General features: G+C 38.3%; 1 pseudogene; it reads left to right on the forward strand.

The window, feature by feature from the left end:
• Positions 1-13,675: 13,675 nt before the first annotated feature.
• On the forward strand, positions 13,676-24,402 carry LOC140856385 (probable NAD(P)H dehydrogenase (quinone) FQR1-like 2; annotated as a pseudogene).
• The last annotated feature ends 1,504 nt before the right edge of the window (positions 24,403-25,906 follow it).

Consider the following 25,906-nt stretch of genomic DNA (forward strand, 5'->3'; position numbering starts at 1 on the left):
TATAAATCAACATAAAATCTGCCTTTTAAATCTAATTGCATAGCAAATGCTTCTGAATCAAAACACTTTAAGAAGTTAGCTTAAAAAGAAGAACCAAATGCTTCATAATAGCTTTCTCTAAAATTTTCAATTATGTGACAATGAAAATGTTCTTAAAAATTGAAACAATAGTAATTCAAATTAAAAATTTCTTGAACATCTGATAAATTGAAATATGATCATCAAAATTAGAGAGAGAAAAAGAGATAGAGAACATACCTTGGTGCCAGTGGAAGGTAATAGAAAACTTTAGCTTCTGATCGGTGGTAGAGAGTAAGATATGCTAGTTGTCCAATCATGACCGACACCAGCAACCATGGACATATTTTTTGTTTTTTTTTATTTATTTTTTTGGTCGAATTCTTCTATTGACAACAAGGGAAAAAAAAAATTTTTTTTTCTAAATTTAATACCACAGAGAGTGAAAATGAGGGCTATAAAGGGTGGTGCATTTGGCATTTTTGTGTTGATTAGTTTTTGGCCATAATGTCTTGATGCGTGAAAATTTGAGAATTTTAAGAGATTTTATTATTTTCAATGCTAATATTCATGAATATGAGAAAGTCATAAATAATCAATTGATATAATTTATTCCTTTTATGTACTTTGACTTTACACTTAGCACAATAGCTTATTACTTTTATATTACTTTTATGCCGTGCTCATGTGGCATCTTAAGATTATGTTTAAGATCCAACTCGTCAACATCACATTTCACCTTAAATCACTTGTTTTTTATTTTATTAATATTATATAGATAGAAATTGAAATAGCCATATCTTCATATTTGATTTATAACTAGAATCAAAATTGAAATGGAATTTGAATAATCGGGGAGAGTAGAGATTGGATTTTAGGGGTTTGGGGCATTTCTCTATTTTCTAGAATAAAAATGAGACTCCTCCAACCAGATGGCTAGAATGTGAGTTAGTTATTTCAATTCCCATTTTAGAGTCCCACTCTCTGGGACCAAACATGCTCTTAGTTTTTTTTACCAGTAAAAGCTGTATCTCCCATATCTTCTGCTACATTTTACGCATCATGTACCATATGTTGAGTGTGGTGAATCCAAACCAAATTAGCCACGATGCTTATCATGTTTCTCATGGAGCTATCTAGAAGAGAACCTTGGAGATGTGATGGCTGAAAGAAATGTATGGGCAACATGCAGCATAGGAGAAACATTTTGCAATAGCGGGAAATCTTTGTTTGGTTTGGCTGAAACAATCATGAAAGACAATGAAAAACAATGTTTGAAACGATGTCTCCATCTTGAGTCCTCAAAATATTCCAACAAATTTCTATATTGATTACCTAATTCCAAAATATCGAGGGCTATTCTTCTTCTTCAAAAAAAAAAAAAAAAAAAAAATTCTGGACTAGCCAGACCATTTGAGAAGGCAATAAGATGAGTGGCCGAATCAAAGTTTATTATAGTTAAAAAATAATTTTTCTGGGGCATTATCCAGCTTGACGTACTTCTAGCCCTGTATGTGTTTTGTGTGAAGGAATATTAATTCCTCTTTATTGGAAATCAACAATTATGACAAATGTAGAAAGTCTAAACTAACAAAATAAACTTTTGCATAGAAAAATCTAAAAATACACATTAGAATTGTTATTGGTGGAACCTTGTGGAACTTCGAAAATGTTCGAATATGCACATTGAGGAGATGTTTGGTTGGAGAGAGTGGGATTTGGAATCGGAATCGAAATGGGTGACTCTCATTCCAACCATTCGATTAGGGGAAGTCTTATTTCGATTTCGATTTCGGGATGGAACGGAATAGCTCAATCTATATAGAACTCAATTCCTACTCTCCTCTATGGATTCAAATTTTCATTCCAATTTTGATTCTGATTTCGGTCACGAATCAAATACTTTGGAGGATTTGACTATTCCGATTCCGATTCCAAGTCATTCTAATTTCTATTCCCATTCTGATTCCGATTGCGAACCAAAAATCCTTGATTTTTTTGTAAGGGCACGTTGATTAGCTCAAACATATGCAATTACTTCTTCACCAAAAAAAAGTGCCATACCTATTTTAAAATATGTCTAGTGAATAATAAGATCTTGCACTGCTAAGTATTATGGTATGCATTGAATAGTCTAAAGGGGTGTTGGTTTGCAATCGAAATCAGAATGGGAATGAAAATCGGAATGGCTTGGAATCAGAATTGGAATAACCAAATCCTCCGAAGCGTTTGGTTTATGACCGAAATCGAAATCGGAATAAAAATCTAAATTCACAGAAGAGTAGGGATTGAGTTCTATATAGATTGAGCTATTTCTGTTCCATTCCGAAATCAGAATCGGAATAAGATTTTTTTCAATCAAACGATTGGAATAAGAGTCATTTCTTTCGATTCCTATTCCAGATCACCACTCTTCCCAACCAAATACCCTTAATGTTATTCATAAATATAATTTTTTTTCTTTCAATACTGAAAACTTTCTAATATGTATATACTTAGATGGGGAGGGTAGGAGGAGAGAGGAAGGGGTTTCATCATGCTTGCCATGATTAAAGATCAAATAAGACTAGCTTGGTTTGTGGGAAAAGGGAGAGACAGGTGTGGTCAACGGTAAAAAAAAAAAACTTATATTTTTTTTAGTAAAGGTAGAAAAACTTATATTTGATTGGAGGAGAGAAACGAGAAAGTATATTTCCCTTGGGAATTACTTTCTTATATTTCATGGAAAAAAAAGAATTATGGTAATTTTATTATTCCAAAAATGGTCCTAAACCATCATACTAAAATAGATCAAATTTGGTCCCTGTAATTAATTTGGAATGTGTTAGCATGACTAACTCTATTTCAAAACTAAAATACTCTTGTACTGATAATTATTCTAAAAGTGGTTACCATGATGTTACGAGAAGGAATAGCTTTGAAGGCACTACAATGATATGTCTCCTGACTCAAGCATTCCTAGTTCACAAATTAGGATAGACAATAAAGCACTAGTAGAAATATTCATGTTCTCCTTCTATTAATGCCATTGATGTTGGTGTTCCAAATATTGGAAGTGATCAAAATATTATATCTAATTCTAAGTGCATAACATGAATTTTATATGATCTTTCTAGAAAAATAGATGCTCAACTATCTCATAGTCTACTAACATGCAAAAATCATTTTCTCATATATCATATATCGTATTAGCTTTTCAAAAAATATATTTTAGTGGGGTGAAATTTTCTACAAAGTAAATGATCCTCAACAAAAACGGTGGTGGTAGCTTGGCTGGTGCGTGAGTGGAAGGAGAGGGAGTGAAGAGGAATAATAAGAGGTGGGATGCTCAATGGAGCTACACGTCATCCAAAGCCAATATCAACGGCTACATGGTTATTTTTCTATATCTTGCACACCGAACATCATCCCACGTATCATAATAGAATTTTGTTACGACACTCCAAAAAACTATTTTAATATTTTTATTTTATATTTATTTTTGATCATCAAATTAAATATAGATCACTCGAATTTCAGCTCTACAGCGTATTCATATGCACGATTGATACAATAAATATTTCAAAAAATTAAAATTTACTCATACTACAACTAACTTAATTTTTTGTTTTGAAAAATTATTCTCCGTGGACCCCTGAAGGCAGAGGAGGCATTGGGTTGGTTGGGGGGGGGAGGAGTGGCGGGGACAATGCCAACATTAAAGGGGAGAGGACTGTAGAGAAGCCACAGGCTGCCACTGGCAGCGGCCAAGCGGGTAGGTGTGGTAGAGGGGAGAAGTTGCAGGCCATGCTGGGGGTTAGCGGTGATAAGGAGAAGTCATGGCCTCCTCCGCACCATCTTCTTGCTCTTCACCCTCACCTCCATCTTCCTCGCCCACTACTTCCTCCTCCATCCCCGCCCCTCCTCTTCCCTCGAACCCTAACCCTAACCCCTCCCTCAAGCCCTGTCCTCCCTCCCTTCCTTCCTCCCTTGGTCCTTCTCCCCCCCGCCACTGGCCCACTCTTGCCAGGCCTACTTTGGCCATGGCTTCTCCTGTCGGATCAACCTCCTCTACTCCTCTTCCTCCACCAACGGCGGGGGGTGGTCTTGATGCTTCTACAACGAGACCCCTTGCAAGCTCCATCTGCAATGGGGGGCAGGGTAAGGATGGACCTGGGGAGGATCTCGATGACAGACTGTCACGCCCCGAATCCGGGACATAACACGGCCATGCTACCGAGGGATGAGCCCACGATAATGCGAAGCCAAAATTCATCTTCTTAAATATAATAACAGGTGCATCATAAATAAATATAATAATAAAGTTCAATTCAAATATTTAATTAAACTAAAACTGGTTCAGAGCATCTAAATCCAAAGATGAAATAATCCAAGTCTCAAAATTCATAATAGCTATAATCCATAAACATAAACTGAATTTCTAGTACAAAATTTTCAAGCTTGCTTTGCCGATCCCCAAGCCTGGATTCTCTTTTTACCAGTCCTAGCCTTATTTCTCTGTACATAAAAAAAAAAACAAAAAGAATATGAGCTACATTAGCTCAGTAAATAGACTTCCGCTTCCTTATCGGATCAAGCATAAATTTTTTTATGATAATGCATCATGTAGCAAATAATAATTATTGTAAAAATAATATTTCATAGAGCATATAATAAAACAAGTTATAAGCTCATCATGTATGCATAAATCATGTATATTTTACAATCATGAATCATAAATCATTTTTGTCATATATTTGTGTCATATTTCAAAAAAAATTGCTCATAGATGTTCGTGCTAAGATCACTATTATACCTATGATCGGGCTATGTTTCTTAATCGATAGAGTTCTTAATTCATGTGCCAACTTTATACCCACTGGCAGGGCCATGTTTCGTGTGGATGCTAGCTCTAGATGTCGACCTTCCCGAAGGGATTCATTCATAGCTATCTGAGAGCTTTTGAAATCTTTATATCTTTTTTTTAAAACATACATATACATAGATGGAAAACAATAAAATCTCATGCTTCATAATCATGCAACTTTTTATAAAATACATTCATGCAATCAATGCTCATAATAAAACATGCTTTTTCATATCACATATGCTGATCCTTATTTTACGAAAAATATGACTCATCAATAAGAGATCATATACATGAAAATTATGGAGATTTAAAAATAAATAAGGAGCGTAAGATCTACATACCTCGATCGTTCTGGACCTTTTAATCTTCCTTAAAGGAATCAGATAGTCCTATTTAAAATATTAAATCATCATTAAATTTTATTTCATATATTTAATAAAATTACATAATATAAGAAGATGACCGACTTGATGATCAGTCCAATAAATCCCTCCTTCGGCTTTAAATCGATTTAAGGTCATAGGTCCCTAGGAGTGGAGAAGATGGCCTAATAAGAGATCCATAGGGCTTCTTAGAGAGAGAATTTTTAGAGAGAAAAAATTTTTAGAGAGAGAAAATAGAGAGAGAAAGTTCAATTCTAGAGGAGAAAAAGAAAAAAAATAGTTTAGACTTAAGAGAGAGAGAGATGAGAGAAACTTTCTCTCATAAGTATTTCTTTTTCTTTTTCTTTTTTTTTTCTTTTTTCTTTTCTTTTTCTTTTCTTTTTTTTTTCTTTTTTTCTTTTTTTTTTTTTTTTCGTGGCCTTCTTTGGCCGAAACAGGGGACCAAGAGGTCCCCTTGCCTTTGACTGGCCGATCATGGTCGTACCTCACCCGATGTGGTCAGCGGCAAGGGGCGACCCTTCCGAGCTCGGAGAGGCCACAGCCGGCGGTCGGCAGTGACCGTCGGTGCCATAAAATCAGGGAAAAGAGAGAGGCCGAACAGAGCTTTCTTCTCCGACGAAATCCGATGACTCCTATCACCGACAGTCGTGCCCGCAGGCACGGGAAAGAAGGGAGAGAAGAGAGGAAGAGGAAGAAGGACTTACCTCAGCCTCCGATGACCCCCACCGGCGTGAAATCGTGGCAAGCACGAGTCAAGGGGCCGCGGCTTCAATCAGAAAAATCGGAGAGGAACACCGACGATCATCGGTGATTGCTATGTCCTCTCTTAAAGGAGAGGAGGGGTTCTTATAGGGCTCATCCTAGGGTCTTTTGATGGCCCTAGGACTCCGATTTCAATTGGAACTGGGGAAGGAGAAGACTCCGATCGGGAGTCTTCTTCCCCTTTTTTTTTTTCTAGGTGGGCTTAGTGGGCTTTAGGCCCAACGGGCCGGATTATCACATTATTTTTTTCTTTTTCTTTTCTTTTTTTTTTCTTTTCTTTTTTTCCCGTGGCCTTTTTTGGCCGAAACAAGGGACCAAGAGGTCCCCTTGCCTTTGACCGGCCGATCACGGCCGTACCTCGCCCGGTGGTGGCCGGTGATAAGGGGAGATCCTCCCGAGCTCGAAGAGGCCATAGCCGATGGTCGGCGGTGACCGTCGGTGCCATAAAATCAGGAGAAAGGGAGAGGCCGAACAGAGCTTTCTTCTCCGACGAAATCCGACGACTCCTGTCGCCGGCAGTCGTGCCCACAGGCACGAAAAAGAAGGGAGAGAAGAGAGGAAGAAAAAGAAGGACTTACCTTAGCCTCCGATGACCCCCACCGGTGTGAAATCGTGGCGAGCACGAGTCAAGGGGCCGCGGCTTCAATCGAAAAAATCGGAGAGGAACACCGACGATTGTCGGTGATTGCTATGTCCTCTCTTAGAGGAGAGGAGGGGGTTCTTATAGGGCTCATCCTAGGGTCCTTTGATGGCCCTAGGACTTCGATTCCAATCGGAACCGGGGAAGGAGAATACTCCGATCGGGAGTCTTCTTCCCTTTTTTTTTTTCTAGGTGGGCTTAGTGGGCTTTAGGCCCAACGGGTCGGGTTATCACACAACAGTGAGGAGAAGCTGGAGACGGTGATGGGGTGTGAGGAGGAGGACAAGCTCCCCAAGTACAAGCTTGGGGCGTTCAAGATCAAAGCCGCAGCATCAGGTGGGGGGGGGAGGGGTGGCGGGGGATCCCAAGTCCCAATGGGGGGTGTTCTCGTGAGCACAGGCGAAGGGGGGAGGGGTGTACTCCACGGGCGCAGGGGAGAGGTGCGGGGCGTACAGAGGAGCCAAGCCACTGGAGAGTGTTCTCTAAAGGCGTAGGGGAGATGTTCTCCACAAGTGCAGGGAAGGGGTGGTGGCACAAAGGAGCGATTGATGACGTTTGGAAAATTGATGATATGTAATGTCTGAAATATCTTTTATAATATTTTATTATAAAAAAATATTTTAATAAAATTCATCATAATATTATTGACAAACTACTGCATTTTTAGCATTGATAGAAATAACTGATGCAATCATCGTTGTGAGTGATAATATGACCCTTTGGAAAGTCTAATCCAAAGACTACAAAGCACTTCTTATCAGATTCTGACCTTGAAAACATAGGACGACCTTCGCTGAATTTTGTTCTTGAAGATATCTCTAGTGGAATAATTTAGAGTTTATTTAATAGGAGATAATTTGGTATAAAAAAATAAATTCTATACTAGATTATCATATTTGAAATGAAAAGTAGATGAAAGAGATGGTGAAATAAATAGTAGATCTGATATCTATTTTTTTAAGAGAAAAAATCAAACAAACACCACCAGAAAGGTGTAATTATTTTTGTCATACTAGATTATCAAGTAGAGATAATCTAAAAATATTATTTCTTGATGGAAATACCCTCACTTATATTATATTAGTTATATTAATAATTGATATTAAATATATTAGTATATATTATATTAATATTATAGATATACTAATATATTGATTAATAATATTCATGAATAATTATAATAAATTATTAATTATCAATAAATATAACATAAAATTTAATTATAACTAATATATTTATTTATATACTAAAATATATTTAGTTTTATTTATAATAAGAAATATATTTTCTAATATATGTATGATTGATTTAAAATATTTATTAACTTATGTAAATATGTTTCAGTATTCAAAATAGCTAATATTGATAATATTTATATAACTAGGCTATAAATGGTCAACAAATGGATTAAGAAAAAAGGTATCATTACTTGAATTGCTTCTTCAAGAGTATTGTTGGAAATTTGGCAATATTCATATATAAGATTATCTTCAATCAACATACTAATTTTTTCATACTACTTTTTTGAATAATTTTTTCACTAACCAAATATGATAAAAGTTATTTTTCTCCATTATTCTTTGTTTAGATAAATAATTTTTGGAAACATATCGGATCTTAAGGTAGGAAATAGAGATGGAAATCCAAAACTACATATAAAGCTTTTTTATTTCGATCATATTTAAAAAGTTCTCATTTCCATGTTTAGAAGAAATAATCACAAGTTCTTTTTTCCTTTTATTCTGGTCTAGATAGGGAAGAAAATTGACTCAATTCCACGGGATTCTTGCTGTGATAGCTAGCAATCTCAAAAAGATTTTTCTTTTTTAAACAATTGAAGGGATTTCACTAGAGATCAGATTTCTTCTTCATCTTCATTTAGCTAGATCGATTTTAGTATGCTGGATCAGGACTGGCACGGACTCAAGTCGACTCATGAACAGTATGAGTCGACTCTATCAAAATAGATAGAAAGTAAAGTTTTCAAATCCTATAATCGAATCAACTCATACAAAGGTCGAGTTGACTTGTAGACAGCTCGAGTCGACACCAGAAGAATCGAAATCAAATTCTAACATCGGAACAGCAATAATGACTAATTTTCTATACTTTTTTAATAGCTAGTTCTTGACTTTAGTAGTTATTCTAAATTTTTTAACAATCAAGACTCACTCTCCAGTAACTTCCAAGCATACTAAAGACTAGAGAATTAATTGGAAAGTAAGATTAAGAAAAATTAAAGAGAGTTATGCTTTATGTATTGAGAGAATATTGAATATCATTGGAAAGGAAGAAAAAAGAGAGATTTACGCAATGAATTCAGAGAGCTTTCAAGAGTGATTATTTCCGACATCTTTTGCATCCTCTCAAGTATCAATTGAAGAGAAGTCAAGTTTCAAAAAAGAAGCAAATTTTCAGTAACTTCTCTACACTTAAAAGAGTTTATTTTTCAGTTTTATGTTGTTCTGAAACTTTACTTATCATATTTTATTTTCTTTATAAGTTTTTTTGGAAAAAAAAACTTGGGATGTAAGTTCGTCCAAACTTGAAATTAGATATTATAGATTTTGATTGGTGAGCTCATAAAACTAACTGGGTTGATTATAAATCAAGAAAATAATCGGTGTAAAAATTTTAGTTAGTGATCCCAAAAAATTAACTAGATTTATTTATGATCTCGGATAAAATAAATACATTATAATCAAACTTATTATAGTAGAATTTTTAAGAGCTTTGAGAGTAGATGTAGGTGTGGAATTGTATTGAACTACTATAAAATTATTTTATTTGTGTCGTATCTTTTACTCTATTACTTTACTTATCTTGCATTATTTTAATTCTTGCATTGTTTTACTTATTTCCTAATTCTGCTGTTGTACATTGTTTATACTTCGTAAGTACTCCAGTTAGTTTTAATTTGGAGTATATCATTGTTTAGATATCAATTTGGTTGAAATTTTTAAACAACCCAATTCATCCTTGGTTTGCTACCTTTTTAGGCAACATAAAAGTTATTTTTCTCCATCATTATTTGTTCAAATAAATAAATTTTAGAAACACATTGAACCTTAGGGTAGGAAATGGAGATGGAAGTCCAAAACCATAGACAAAGCTTTTTTATTTCAATCATATTTAGAAAGTTCTCATTTCCATTTTTAAAAGAAATAATCACAAGTCTTTTTTCCTTTTATTTTGGTCTAGATAGGAAGGAATTGACTCAATTCCTTTGGATTCTTGCTATGGTAGCTGGCAATCTTGAAAAGGTTTTCCTTTTGGGAACAATTGAAGGGATTTCACTAGAGATTAGATATCTTCTCTATCTTCATTTAGCTAGATGGAATTGATCCCAACAGATCATTTAAATATCACATAAATTTGGAAAGAAATTAATTTTTTGATGATTAATCATGCCAAAAATCTTGAACTATTTAGGGTTTTCAATTTCCTCCAAAACTTTGATTTTGTGTAATCAAATTATCAAACTTTTTAATTTTGTAATTCAAATCTTGATCGCGAATTCTATTTGGCTACCATAATTGAGTGATCATGCAGTATCACATGACTTGCTAATGTGGCAGATGTAGATGATATGGATAAGATTTGTCCCTCATTTTAATTTCTTTGGTTAGGATTTTGATTTTTCTTTCTTTGGATGACGAGCTGCAGTCAATTGACAATAGTAGGAAAAGAAAGAAAGGAGGAGATGGATTATGTAAGAAAAGATAGTTCAAGTGGACCTTAGTATTTTTATATTTTTTTGTCTTTGTTTCTCTGTTTTAGGGTTTCTTGAGGTCATAGTTTTGATTTGAGGAAGAAAGTGTGGTAACAAGAAGTCAAATAAAAGAGAAATCAAAGAAGCAAAGATCAATACAAACACAAGATTTACATAAAAAATCCTTTAAATCAAAAGAAAAAATCATGGACAGAGATGGATGGAGATTTTTCACTATCTTCAAAGTTTAGAGATTACAGAATATAAAACAAAATTCTAAAAAAGCATTCACGCCTCAAAGATGACATATATCACTAAAACAGGTATATAGAGATATTATTAAAATCAAAGTTTATGCTTCGTCCAACAAGATGGAAAGGCCCCATATTATCTCTATGACTAGAGCTAATCTAAATGGAAGACACCTCTATAGAAAGATTGAATAATTTTGATATGGAGAAATGGCACGTGTTTAACTATTAATTCTTGTCTTTCTTTCTTTTTCACTTTCTCCCTTAAGATATTCAAGAAGTTGGATTGATATGGACTAAGATAAGAGATTTTCCTGGGTTTACTAATTATGATTCTTCTTTCTTTATCTTAGTTTTCGTTGGTTCTCTTATTTTAAGAAAAAAGAAGAAGAAGAGAGGAATGTTTGTAATGAGTTGCTACAATGCGTGCTCTGAATATTGTCACATAGACTGTCAAATTAAAAAAAAAAAAAGCTTTCAAGACCCCCCAAGTAATGGATTGGAACCCATTGTCATATTTTCCTCCCTTTGTTCTTTCTATTCTTAATTTCTTAATTCCATTGTTTGTGTTTCAAGTGAGAAGAAGGAAGGACTTCAATTTGTAGGAATCAAAAACACTATAATAATTAGTCTTTTACTTCCCCATTCCTTATTGTTTTGTTTTTTTTCTTTTCTTTTTCTTACTCTTGCTACTCACCTCACAGCCATCAAAAATCTCTAGTCACCGAATGGGAAGAAGAAATCGAATTAGGAAGTGAAACCCAAGCCAAAAGAGGAGAGAAAAAGGAAAAGAAAGATTTTAGAGTTTTTTTTAAAGATAAATTATAGAAACATCTTATCTACTTTAGCTCAATTTCATTTACACCTCTATATTTTAAAAAGTGTCAAACTAGTCCTTCTAACTATTGATATATTTCGATGCAATTCAGCTATCTACCAATATTAATAAAATTTTTTAAAATGATAAAAATATCCATCTTCTTCCTCCTCCATGGCCGGTGTCTCTCTTTCTTCCACTTCTTTCCTTCTTCCTTTCTCTTCCTCTCTTTCTTTTTATCTATTTCTCCTCCTTCCTTTCCTCTTCTTTCTCCTTTCTCTACCTATTCTCCTCATCTCCTTTCTCTATCCATTCTCCTTCTCTCTTTTCTCCTCCCCTTCCTTCCTATCCACTACTATTCATCTTTTTCCTTCAAACCGTCTATAAACTATTTCCTTACATGGCAACCTCCTTTCCTAGCACATGAGAGAGAGAGAGAGACTTAAGTTGGGGTTCAATTTTTCCATCACTTCGAGGTTTAAATGTCGACATAAGTCTTCCAATTTTATGTTCTTATGGTGATTTTGGGTAAAAACAGTTGTTGAAAACGGAAAAAATGAGGTCTTGAATGGTTGTTTTCTTTGATTATTTTTGAAGCGATATTTGACTTTTTCCCCCCTAATTTTTGTTCATTTTGATCTGTGCTTGTCTTTGTTTCATGTTATTTTTTGTTATGTTTTGGATTTGGCCTTTTACTGGTGCAGGTCTGAAGATGTTGTTGTTGGGGGAGAGAGGGGAAGAACAGAGATCGGAATGATTTATTTTTTATGCTTTTTGGATAGCAGACTCTCGTGTTTGGATCGCTAAAACCTTATAAATACTTAGATTCGGAGAAAGAAGCATTTTTTCATGTAAGCACTGTTGTTCACAGAGAAGATATTGGGTAAAGGTTTCTTTTTTCCACATATTGTATGAAGAAAACCTACAAATTTGAAGTCTTTTACGTTTCTGCTTCATTTCTCTTTGCCACCAGTTCTTAATGTGGTTTCGGCTAAAGAAACTTTAAAAGCTTCTTAGGTTCCGATTGGGGGTTTCTCAAGCATTTGGGATGTTGTAAGAGTTGTGCTGATGTGAGTAGGTCCCTTGAGATTTTGAGAGCTTAATTTTGCTAGAAGCATGAAATTTTGTGAGGTTTGGGGAAGAAATTAAATGGATGGATCACAAAAATTCTATTCCATGGGGAAAAAAAATTAATAAACACCACAAACAAAAGGATAAACAGCAGTCAAGAGGCTAAGGTGAGGAAAGACCGATGGACCACGGAGGAAGACCCCATCATGGTGGGAGAAAGAAGAGGCAGGGAAGAAAGAGAATGGCTGGAGAAAAGGGAAGAGGAGAAAGGAGGAGAAAGAAAGAGGAGGAAGGGGAGGAGAAGAAATGGATGAAAAAGAAGGAGAGAAGAGAAAGAAAGAAGCATGAAATTTTGAGAGCTTAATTTTGCTAGAAGCATGAAATTTTGTGAGTAGGTCTCTTGAGATTTTGAGAGCTTAATTTTGCTAGAAGCATGAAGGTTTGGGGAAGAAATAAAATGGATGGATCACAAAAATTCTATTCCATGGGGAAAAAAATTAATAAACACCACAAACAAAAGGATAAACAGCAATCAAGAGGCTAAGGTGAGGAAAGACCGATGGACCACAGAGGAAGACCCCATCATGGTGGGAGAAAGAAGAGGCAGGGAAGAAAGAGAATGGCTGGAGAAAAGGGAAGAGGAGAAATGAGGAGGAAGAAAGAGGAGGAAGGGGAGGAGAAGAAATTGATGAAAAAGAAGGAGAGAAGAGAAAGGAAGAAGGAAGGAAGTGGGAGAAAAAGAGACATTGGCCATGGAGGAGGAGAAAGGAGATAGATATTTTTATTATTTAAAAAAAAATTATTAACAGAGGTAGATAGCTGGACTACGGTTGAACATATCAATAATTAGAATAGCTAGTTTCACACTTTTTAAAGTACATATGTAAATGAAATTGAACTAAAGTATAAGAGATATTTTTATAATTTATTTTTTTTAAGCTAGTTAAGAAAATAATAAATCAGTAATTTTTAACAAACTATATGGTAGCACATGATTACACTATCATAATAGCCAAATAAAATTTATTGTCAAGATATGAATTTAAAAAAATTTTAAAAATTTGATGCTATGACTATACTAAATTAAAATTTAAAAGGAATTAAAATTTCCAAACAGTTCATCGTTTTTGGTGTGACTAAACCTTTTTTTTTTTTTTCCGGGTAGGCTTCGCGTTACAACGAGAGAGGAAGGAGTTAGCTTTGCGGAAAGAAACCAGAAAGCTAGGGTCTTGGAAGGGACTTGTGGGATTTCTCCAGATCCGAAGTAGCAAAATTCTGATCTTTGGAGCAATCTATTAATGAGAGAGCAGGGAAAGAGTAGAGAGACTGAGAGATGGGTAAAGGAGGAGGTTGCGTGCCGAGCAAGAAGCGGTAGCCGGCGGTGGCATCAGAGAACGCCACGGGCGGTGCGAGGAACGCCCCCATCCTGCCCGAGGAGAAGAGCCACGATGCCTTCGACGCCGCGGCGGCGCCGGCGGAGGTGAAGCGAAGCTCTTCATCGTGTTCTACTGCATGTACGGCCACGTGGAGGGCCTGGCGAAGCAGATGAAGAAGGGGATGGATGGCATCGACGGCGTCGAGGGGGTCCTCTTCCGTGCAGCCGAGACGCTCCCGCCGGAGATCTTGGAGCAGATAAAGTCGCCGCACAAGGACCCGGATATCCCCGTCATATCAGTGGCGGAGCTGGTGGAGGCGGACGGGATACTTTTTGGGTTCCCGACGAGGTATGGGTGCATGGCTGCGCAGATGAAGGCCTACTTTGATTCGACTGGGCTGCATTGGAGGGAACAGAAGCTCTTCGGCACGCCCGCCGGATTCTTTTTCAGCACCGGGACCCAGGGAGGTGGACAGGAAACAACCGCGTAAGAATCCATCTGTTATTCATCTGTTCCATTGGTATAAAGAATTGGATCATTTTATTTTGTTTGTGATGAACAGTGAGAAGTTTTCATGAAGTAGACTTGTACTAGTTCGTGTTCATTGAAAATTTGGCATTTGTTAGTGCTTCATAACAGGAAAGAGGGAAGGCATCAACTATAGTCCCTTATGGTTCTTGGTATATGACTGCGATGTTATATTGCTTCTTTTTCAATGCTTAATGCATGTTTTGCTGGATCATATGTTAAGAAGTTCATGTGTTGTCAAAGATTTGGATTGATCCTTTGCATGCAAAGTTCTCAAATTTAATTATTTGTCTTCAAACTTAATGTTGAACTAGCCCACAAAATATAGAGATAAGGCAATATAGAATACCTGTATTTATTATTGTTGTCCTTTATGCATCGTGATTCTTAGATACATATTTTCATTCTAAATTATAGAGCTGATATTTGTTCCATCTGGTAATTGATTTGGTACTGTACAAGAATCTTTTGACAGGATTTCGGAATGCCTCTTTCTAGTTGGGCATGTGGCTTATTTAGTATGTGTTCCCTGCTATCTTGTTTTCTTGGTGGAGCCATATACCAATGCTACTGATGCAAGTAATATCATTAATGGTTTTTTCGATTAACTGGTTAAAAATGCAAGCCCCTAGGTATGCTATATTGGTTGTTTGTTCTGCATAGAATTTACTTGAGAGAATTCAGTTATTTCTTTATGCTTGCTGCTTTATCATATATTAAATGCTTGGTGAACTGTCTTGACTAGGTGCATCAAGGTCATTAGTGTGGAGTTTTTTAACTGCATTCAGGAACATGCATTGGATTTTGCATGTTCTTGTGTATATCATGATTATGTGCTGACTAAATCTCTGCTTAGCCAGTTGCAGATTAAATCTTAGATTCCTCGGAGTCTACAAAACTTGACATCTGATATGCAAATTGATAGACTAAAAAATTAAGAAGAAAAAGAATTATGAAGAAGAAATAAAAGAGAATGAGGGGAAGAAAAGAAAGGGAAAGGAGATAAAGAATGATAGAAGAATGGCTGGAGAGGGTTTGTCCTGCTTAATATCAAACAGCAATCCTTGTGTCTACATTTTTGGAAGATAAATTGGTGAAGTAGGTACTGATCACTTATGCAATGTTTGCAGTTATTGGCGGTTCTGAAGTCTATCGTCGAATTTTTTTTGTAGCTTAGAATGGTGATACTCTTTTCTGCTGTAGCTTGAGTATAGCTTCATTCTCAACTCAGCAGGATAACATACAAAGACTAGAAAAAATAGATGATCGAGAAGAAACAAAAGACATGGAAAAAAAAAAAACACCAAATAAGGGGAGGAAAAACCAACCAAAAACATTCTGGAGGAAAAGCCTGTATTTCTAGTTGCTTGTATGTCAGGCATTTGTCGATAAATAATGGGTGGAAGAGACCAAATGATCAAGATGATTAAATACACAGATTAGCACTTTAGCAGCTTTGCTGTAGAAGCCCCACTTTGGGCTTTCTAACACTCAAAAAATACCATCCTTTGAATCAACTTATGTCCCACCAGCACATCTATCATTAGGAGCTGAGTCTGATGCTTCCTCAAGCTTTTGTCATAAATGCAGAATCAGAAATAGATACAAAACTCAATTAGTAATCTATCTTCCTAATATTTTTTTTTCCCATCTCAGACTTGCTGAAATATTAGCTCTCAATTGTTATGTGGATCTACTCCTTCATTTGCGCTAAACTCAAAAGGGTTACCCCTCTTCTCCTCTATATATAGTACTGTTAAAAGAATTCACTTCTCCATCTCTGTGATAACACCACAAAGAGCACATTCTGCTGCGTAGGGTCTCCTAAACCCACTAGTCCAAATATCAATTATATTTATTGTCTATGAAAAAATAGATGGGGTTTTATGAATCTGTCCTCAATTCCGGCCAAGTTAGGTATTCATTTCAGTTCCTATTGAGAAAGGAGGAGTGAAAAAAGAAGATCAAGAACATAAATCATTTCCTCACAAATTAGGGGATTTCCAGCAACAAAACGTATCTCTAGTTGTTTATTTTTTGATAGTTCAAATGTAGCTATCTCAAAAGTACCCACATTTTTTTAGCATGATTATTGATTGATTTGGTTCTTAAGCTTGTATTTTCTTGGTTAGTGTCTGTTTTCTGGCAAAGTGTTTACAGCAGATGTCTCACAGATTACCACATGTATTTGTTTGTAGAAATGTGCATAGCACTGCATGCTCTTATTTACAGGTAATTCAGAACATCATGTTACATGAGATCTGGCTGATGCACAGATGAATAAGGATGTCATAATGTTATATTATTTTTTAAAGATGGTTCAGAAAATTAAACAATGTACTGTCATCTTGGAAGTTTCTTGTAGCTCTCCTGATGCAACACTGGATAGTCTTATACACATGAAATCAATTATTAAGGCTATAATGTAATTTTGAAAATATGTGAGTTAGCCATAATTGAGAACATCAGATTTCTGGTATATTTATCATTTGGCAACATAACATTTCTTTCTTTATAGTGGAGAAATATTCCCTTTTGTTTATAGTCTTTACTTTTGCTGAATTTTGGCAGCCTCAGCATGAGTTAGATACATGTCTCCTTTGTAATCACTAAACTTATTTGATCTTTTGTCACAATGAAATGAAATCAAGAGGAAAGATACAAAAGCATATTTTTGCTCTGTCACTTGCAGAAATTTCTACTTAACAGTGTGACAAGTTGAGTTTGATCTTGCACTTGAATATTTCCCAGATGTTTACCAATGTAGTTGAAGATTTAGTATCATTTGAGATTGATGTTCCACTTGAATATTTCCCAAATGTTTAGAAATGTAGTTGAGGATTTAGTATCATTTAACCAATAGATATTGGTTGAGATGCTTTGGGCATGTCCAGAAAAGCCAAGTATGCCATTGTAAAGTTGATTGAAATATGTCTTGAAGGGTCAGGAAGGGATGGCCTAAACTAATGTGTTGTGGGAGAGGATTCGGAAAACCTTGGGTTACTTGAAGTCCTTATTGATTTTATTTTTTTTCTAATGAACTTTACTGATATGAGTACTAACTATTGCCTTTGTTTAATGCTATTGCAACTGCTAACCGGACTAGACCTGGAGGTTGAACCATCAACCAGCAAGCTGTCTTGTCTGGTTTAGCCCCAAACTTGTTCCAAAGGGAAAACTGTTTTATTTTGTGAGTATTGTTTGAACAGATGGTTTAGTTGACGACCCAAATGAACAGTTCTGGTTCTCAAAGTGAACCATTTGCCTTTTTATTTTTTTCATATGTCTATTATAAACCCTCACTTTCCCATTGGGTAAGGGCTCTTTATGCTTCCTCCTGATCAGCCACCCTCTTATCCATGAAACCTTGAGACCTCAAGATCAGTCTTTCTTCTTTAATCTCAGAGCATCAGGCCTACCTGAGCCTCTGTCCTTCCCCTCCAAAAGTGCTAGTGGTGATCAGGTGAGATGGTGGAATGGCAAGTAGGCATTAGAGAGGCTGTGAGTTCTCCTCCCATTCCTCCACATTTCCCCTTGTATGTCCCATGATATTGTGATTTCTAATGAGCAGAATGCAATTTGGAAACCGGAGAATAGGGCTTGAAGAGTGAAGGGATGAGGGTCCTTCGGTGATTAAATTGGATGTTTGGAAAAGTTTTTTGGATTGGGGGAACCATGGCTCTTTGAGGTGAGAATAGAGTTTTATTAGACAAAGATGAGATGAAACCATTTAGGAAGAGACAGAACCAGCATTTTTGTTCATCTTCTTCTTTAGGAAGAGAGTGTTAGGATTTGATGCCTCGAGATTCAGTCCACAATGAGCCCGCAGCGAGGTTCGCGGCGAAAAATGGAGTCCAACGAGACCAAGATCACCTGAAACGGAGCTCGGATGGAGGAGATACGAGCTTTTGAAGTCGGCACAAGATTCGAGGTGGTGGAGGACCGCCGGCGACCGGCGGCGGGCGGCAGCGGCGCGCGGCCGCAGGCGGCGGCGCGTGGGACGCGCGACCCAGGCCCGCGCGGGACGCGCGACCCAGGCGCGTGTGCGGCCCAGCCGGGCGTGCGGCCCAGGCGAGCGCAGGCGCGGACTAGGCCCCCGCGCGCGGCCGGCCCAGGCCCAGGCGGTCTGCCTGGCCTTTTGCACCGGTCCACCGTGGACTGGGCGGTCCACGGATGAGCCTGTGGACCGCGTGGGCATTTCCCACGCGTTTCTCGCGGTCCACGGCACTATTCCGTGGACCAGAGCGCGATCCGATGGCATGGGTGGCTCCCGATCTTGATCCGACGGTCCAGGGGGTTTTTTGGCTTTATTTAGGACTCCTAATCCCTCTCTAATCAAGTTTAAACCTAGTTTTAATCCTTTAAAAGCCTGTGCGTGGAACAGTAAAGGGTGTGGTTGGTCTCGCGCTGTACGAACCCGAGAAGAAAGAGAGAGGCGGAAGCGTTGCTGTGAGAGAAGGAGTAGGGCTCCTGGATAGCGGTCGCCAGGCACTTCAAGGGTTCAGGGGGTCTTCCAGAGAGAGAGAGAGCTTTTGTCAGGGGAACTTCTAGAGAGAGAGAATTGGGTGTACAAGGGTTGAGGGTGAGGTCTCCTCTTATAAAATTTCTTTTTCATAATGAAGTTTGCATGCCCCGTGGAGGCGAGCCCTTTTTTGTGGCTGATCCACGTATTTTGATTGTTTTCCTTTTGTTTTGTTTCTTCTTTCTTCCTGCTGCATCGCGTGGTACTGAAAAGCTCTTGGGGGTGGTGTTCTGACCAGACATCCACCCAACAAGTGGTATCAGAGCAAGGCGGTACAAGAACGCAGATTGCAGCGGTGGTGAGCAAGACTAAAGATGGAGAAGACAGGAACGATCAAGATGGAGATCAACAAGTTTGATGGTAAGAGCAATTTCTCCTTATGGCAGGCAAGGGTGAAGGACGTGCTCATCCAACAGGGGTTGATCGATGCTCTCTTGTGCGATGAGAAGCTGACCACCATAGAGGTGCGGGATTGGAAACGGCTACAGATGCAGGCGGTGCGGGATTGGAAACGGCTACAGATGCAGGCGGTGAGTGCCATCCGCATATACCTGGCGGATGAGGTGGTGATCCATGTGCTGAGTGAGACTTCCCCGACGGTGCTGTGGTCGAAGCTCGAAGAGTTATACATGGCAAAGTCTCTCACCAACACTCTTTTGCTCTGGAGGCAGTTTTACCAACTGCGGATGACTGAGGGACAGAGCGTTCAGGAGCATCTCAGCCACTTTCAGAAGATCCTCACCGATCTCCTCAGCGTTGGCGAGAATGTTGAGGAGAAGATCAGGGCTCTGGTTTTGCTGGCGTCGCTTCCCCCTTCGTACGAGTCCTTGGTGACTGCTCTTCTAGTGGGGAAGAGCACTATCAAGATGGACGAGGTCACCGCAGCGATACTCCAGAACGAGGTTCTCAAGAGGAAGAACCCAGCTTCGAGCTCAGGTGGCGGTAGCTCAGCTTTGGTGGCTTCTGGAAGAGCAGGAGGCGGTAGACGGAGCGACAGGAGATCGCAATGAGGGCGGTCCAAGTCCAGGAGGGACTTGAGCAAAATTAGGTGTTACCGGTGTGAGGAGTTAGGGCATCTAGCCAGAGATTGCCCTCAATTGAAAAATCGGACGGTGGCTGCTGTAGCGACGGCCGGCAGCGATTTAGATGGAGATGTCCTGGAGATATCTGACGAGGTATCTACTTCTTCCCAGCAGTGGATATTAGATTCTGCATGCCCCTATCATGCATGTTGCAGAGAGGAGCAGCTTGACTCTCTGGAGAACAGTGAGGGCACTGTATATTTGTCGGATGGATCGAGCTGTGCGATCAGAGGCATTGGGACGGTCAGCTGGAGGACACATGACGGTGCAGTGAGGAGATTGGGGGAGGTCCGATACATATCCGATTTCAGACGGAATCTTATCTCACTTAGCAGATTGGATTCGAGAGGCTATAGGACGGTAGCTGGTGGAGGAATCCTGAGGGTGCTATGCGGCAATAGGATTGTGCTGGAGGGGAAGAAGGGGAGCAGAGGACATTATTACCTGGCGGGGAGTCCAGTGCGAGGTGGAGCTCCAAGAGGTGGATCGGGCACGAGACAGGAGACTCGGGAGGACGAGAGGCGACGTCGCAAGGTGAGATTCCTATTGCCGCAGGACGATGCCCCGAGTAGGTCTCAGGTCAGGAGGAGCACAGCATACGATGGAGATGGGATTGAGCAGCCTGGCTCGACTCTCATGTTTACCCATCCATGATCAACAAGCGATTGTCCCAGGGCATGGGGGCGAGGAGATCCAGAAGCTCTCGGAGTTTGGAGGAGGTCGAATATCGAGTCGAGGTGGAGATTGTTAGGATTTGACGCCTCGAGATTCAGTCCACATTGAGCCCGCAGCGAGGTTCGCGGCGAAAAATGGAGTCCGACGAGACCAAGATCACCTGAAACGGAGCTCGGATGGAGAAGATACGAGCTTTTGAAGTCGACACGAGATTCGAGGTGGTGGAGGACCGCCGGCGGGCGGCAGCGGTGTGGCCGCAGGCGGCAGCGTGCGGGACGCGCGACCCAGGCCCGTGCGGGACGCGCGACCCAGGCGGGCGCGCGGCCCAGACGCGCGCGCGGCCCAGGCGCGCGCAGGCCCGCGCGCGCGGCCGGCCCAGGCCCAGGCGGTCTGCCTGGCCTTTTGCACCGGTCCACCGTGGACCGGGCGGTCCACGGATGAGCCTGTGGACCGCGTGGGCGTTTCCCACGCGTTTCTCGCGGTCCGCGGCACTATTCCGTGGATCGGAGCGCGATCCGACGGCATGGGTGGCTCCCGATCTTGATCCGATGGTCCAGGGGGGTTTTTTGGCTTTATTTAGGACTCCTAATCCCTCTCTAATCAAGTTTAAACCTAGTTTTAACCCTTTAAAAGCCTGTGCGTGGAACAGTAAAGGGTGTGGTTGGTTTTCTCGCGCCGTACGAACCCGAGAAGAAAGAGAGAGGCGGAAGCGTTGCTGTGAGAGAAGGAGTAGGGCTCCTGGACAGCGGTTGCTAGGCACTTCAGGGGTTCAGGGGGTCTTCCAAGAGAGAGAGCTTTTGTGAGGGGAACTTCTGGAGAGAGAAAATTGGATGTACAAGGGTTGAGGGTGAGGTCTTCTCTTGTAAAATTTTTTTTTCATAGTGAAGTTTGCATGTCCCGTGGAGGCGAGCTCTGTTTTGTGGCTGATCCATGTATTTTGATTGTTTTTCTTTTGTTTTGTTTCTTTTTTCTTCCTGCTGCATCGTGTGGTACTGAAAAGATTTTGGGAGGTGGTGTCCTGGTCAGACATCCACCCAACAGAGAGAGAGAGAGAGAGGAATTTGGGTTAGAACTTTTAAAGATGTAAGGTGGGGGATTCCATTTCTTCAAGGAGAAAAAAGGATGGGAGTTTTCATGTACACAAGAGATGGATAAATATTTTTTTTTCTTTCAAATAAAAACTGTGCTTTCATTGAATGATCATGTATGATATTTTACATGTTACTTAATTGGAGGAATTTTGAATTGTATAAGAAGATACCATGATAATATGCATTATAATTATATCATGTGAACATAAAAAGTGTTTAAAGTTGTAAGGTATGTCCTAAAAATAAACTAGAAAGTTTGGAATATTTTTCCATATTATAATTCCTTTTTAAAATAAAATGTGTTGAAATTGGTAGAAATTTACTTGACAAATAGAAATTTTTATGCTTTTATATAATTATAAATTTTTAATTTTTATTCTGTTTATATTGATGTTTAATTAAACTTGATATATTTATTATGTCACGCTGTTATCATTGTTTATTTTTGGTTGACAAGATGGTAGAACCAGTGACCCTCAGGCACTTTTTGGTTTGGTGAACAGTCCAGGATTTGAAACATTTCTTCTAATAATAGTGATGCCCAGATTACTTGATCTATATGTACAAATGCAGAACAGAGATAAGATTGGAGGAGCAAATACTAGCTCTAAGATTTTGCTTACACTTATTTCAGGGGAGGCTTCATGTTCAAGGCTAGCAAGGTCTTTCGCAGTTGTATGACATGGATAGATTGATAGCACTGCCTCCCAGGTTGTTGAAAAAGAAACTCATAGATATATACTAATTAGAGTTCAAAAAGGTGATATACTTATTATTTATATTTTATCTATAATATAATTATTTAAACTGTTGAGCTTAATGACGACTTTGATACTGGACAATTTTTTTTGAAAGCCTTTAGATTTTGGATTTTGGTACAGACAAGGATTGTTCTTGGCATGTGGCTGGTGGCTACCTGAGCTTGATGCTGGCTTGAGGTTCCTAATGCATAAATAGTACCCACCTTAAAGCCTAGCATGTAGGATCATATTGGGTCCTGATGGCCTCTACTGTGCAATGTCTCTTAGGTGCCTAGCTTTGGTAAATTGATGCAAGTGGGGATGATCAAAGGTCAGGGAACAATATTTTGGCTCACTAAATGAATGTGTGAGAGGCAAAAACAGATCTTGGCTTATTTCTTAGAAAGAGCATACGGTACTTCCATTGCTTATATTTTGTATAGGATCGCTCTGCTCTTGGCATAAAGATTTTTGTTAAATTAGTTCTTATGTAGTTGTGGTTGAATTGGCTGGATTAATTTTGAAATCACATGGTCATTTTTACATTCGTTTGAAGACACCAGGCAAAGAATTATGGATGGCAATAATTTATTATTTGTTTATAATGATCACCCATAACAATATTTTTGAATTTGCTGTTCTTACTTTTCTAGGAGGTATGGGTCTATTGATTTTCACACATCTCTGATGAAACATCTGGTGAGTAGTCTACTAAAGATTTTTCTTCTCTGTCTATCCATTATTTTTTAAAAAATGATGATTTGTTTAGTAGAATCATATGATTATTGCATATTGTTGGAAGATTTAGTCAAAAAAATTGTTATATGATGGAAATAGTATGCATGTGTCTATAAAAAGAAAATCCATTTCACTATAAGAATATATTGGGATTTTCTGTTTTCACCTTTTTAAGAGAAACTCCAAGTCCATTGAGATTTGATGCATTTATGCTGAGAAACTTAGTGGTCTCGGCAAGGTTCTTTTTCTCTGCATATCTATTGTTTTTTTTTTTTCTAATAAAAATGAGGATCTGTCCATTGAAAACCTTGATTTGGAGCTGCTTGTTGGTTTTCTGAAAATCGCACAAAAAAAAAGAGATACTTTGGAATGTCAAACATAAAATTATCTGTCTTCTGGCTTTCCAAGACTGCTGTATCGTGGCTCTTGTGAATGTTGCTAGGTTATTTAGAACAGATGAGTTAATTGCGAGCCTCCAAGATCAAGTGGATGAGCTATTTGCTAATTATTAATGCTAAATTGCTTAATGGTGAAAGGGCTTAACAAATTTCTGACATTTTAGTAGTGCACATATTGCATGTTCTTATCCTTGAGGCAACATTTTTAATTGTGGTTTTGATTCCATCAACTGTTGTTGGTGCTTGAGAAAAACTTAGAACCTTTCTCAAAATTGGGTTAAACTATGGTAACTCCAACATCTGAAGGAGATCCATTACTTGCTCTATGAGCTATAGCTTCTTTTTCTTTTCTCTTTTTTTTTACTGAAAATTTCAGGAAATTGATGTTGTCAGCAGCTAAATTATACCTCTGTTTTTATTTTTACAGATGGACTGCAATCACCCAGTAAGCCCACCATGGGATGTTATATGTTCCCATCAGTTACACTTTTGGAGTAGGTCTGTTCAAGATGGATGACGTCGGAGGGGGTTCTCCATATGGTGCTGTTGTTTCCACTAGCGATGGCACGAGGGAACCTTGCGAAATGGAGCTGGCTTTTGCTGAAAATCAGGGAAAGTATATGGCTTTGATAATCAAGAGTCTTGTGCATCCTTAAGTTATCCAGTCAACCATAATGTCCTTCATAATTTAAATCTTCACGATTACTCTATTATGCCCCTCTTGATTTGAAAGTATTGCTTTGTGATTCTTCTTCCCTTCTTCACTTTGATTTGGCACGTCCTAAGCTTTGCACCTTCACTGTCTTATTTTTGTGTTTATTATTTGCTGAAGTACTGCAAAACACTGTACATGGTTCACAACAATGGTATCATATCACTAGAATAAAATAGATTGTGATTTTTTTTTTTTAATTACATTCCAAGGTACATTGTATATTTCTATGTTAATCCAATGTATGAGTTTGGTTAACGGTTTTCCACTGCAAGTTTGTCTAACTTGCAATGACCAAGAACGGAATAAATGTGTAGAAGTCTGGATGCTGCTCTTTGTTTCATGCTTGCAGTTATTGAGCAACAGTCGAGCTTTAGTAAGCTCCTAACCCAATACTGCTTTGATACCATGGGACTTAATTGGAGCAAATTTGTTATATATTGCCAAATTTTTTCTCATACATGCCCCCTCTAAATATTATTTGCATATATAAATCCTCATTTTAGATCATGTTTCTTCTTACAGATGTTCTTGCAATTAAATCCAGCTGCGCAAGTTTGAAATTAGAGGTCTATCTTGTAAAACAGGTCTATCTTGTAAAACGGTGAGCAGGAGACAGAAAATGCTCTGGAGCCTAAACTTGGTACTAAAAAAAATCTTAGAATTGGCTCCTTACACCAGGGGTGTGCTATGTATGGCGTTAAACCTTCCAAATTGCCCCAGTATTCTTCTGTTGCATGGGTCTCCATTGTGAAATGCACTGCAACTTTCTAATAATTCCCACAAAAAGCCTGTCGCCAAGGACACTCTCAATTTTTTGATTGAAAATAAAATTAAACTTTTTCTTTCATGAGGAAAAATACTTGATATAGATAAAAAACCTAGAACAATCAACATACCCGCAAACTATGATTTGCAAAGAAAAGATTGTTTATCCAGCTCTAAGAGACTCTGCGCTGTATATGTTAAGGTCTGGCACACTTTCTAGTTTAGTTTGTAGAAGAATTGCAACAATAATAACATATTTTGAAACAGCCTCACATACATGCAAGGAAAGGAAAAAAAAAAAAAAAATTAGGAAATTTTGAGATAACCTTCAAGTGCTGCTAGATATAAGCATCTTTGCAGTTGTTCTTAGCAATGACACACACACACACACAAAAAAAAAGTTGAAGAAGAAGGGTTCATATATATATAGCATCATCAGCACAAGAATATTTTATTTCTAAAAACGGTAATGTGCATCCATGTCATTACTTACACAGATTATTGTTTGAATATAAGAGTCATAATTCTGAACAAACAATTTGGTTAAAACACCAAATAACTGATGTTCTACATTTAGCATTATCCAACATACATAGAATTAAAACAAATACTGAAATACAAGTTTACCTGAATAAAGGAGAGCTTCAAGGACTCGCATGAGGATAGAGGAAGGTCTGATTTCTCCTCCTCTCTTTCAACAAATCAAGATAAGATCAAAAGTCAAAAAAAAATCTAAATATAGATGAGTGCCTAGAGTCAGATTTGCTCCATTC

Source organism: Elaeis guineensis, chromosome 3 (genome assembly GCF_000442705.2).
Source record: "Elaeis guineensis isolate ETL-2024a chromosome 3, EG11, whole genome shotgun sequence".
Classification (NCBI taxonomy): domain Eukaryota; kingdom Viridiplantae; phylum Streptophyta; class Magnoliopsida; order Arecales; family Arecaceae; genus Elaeis; species Elaeis guineensis.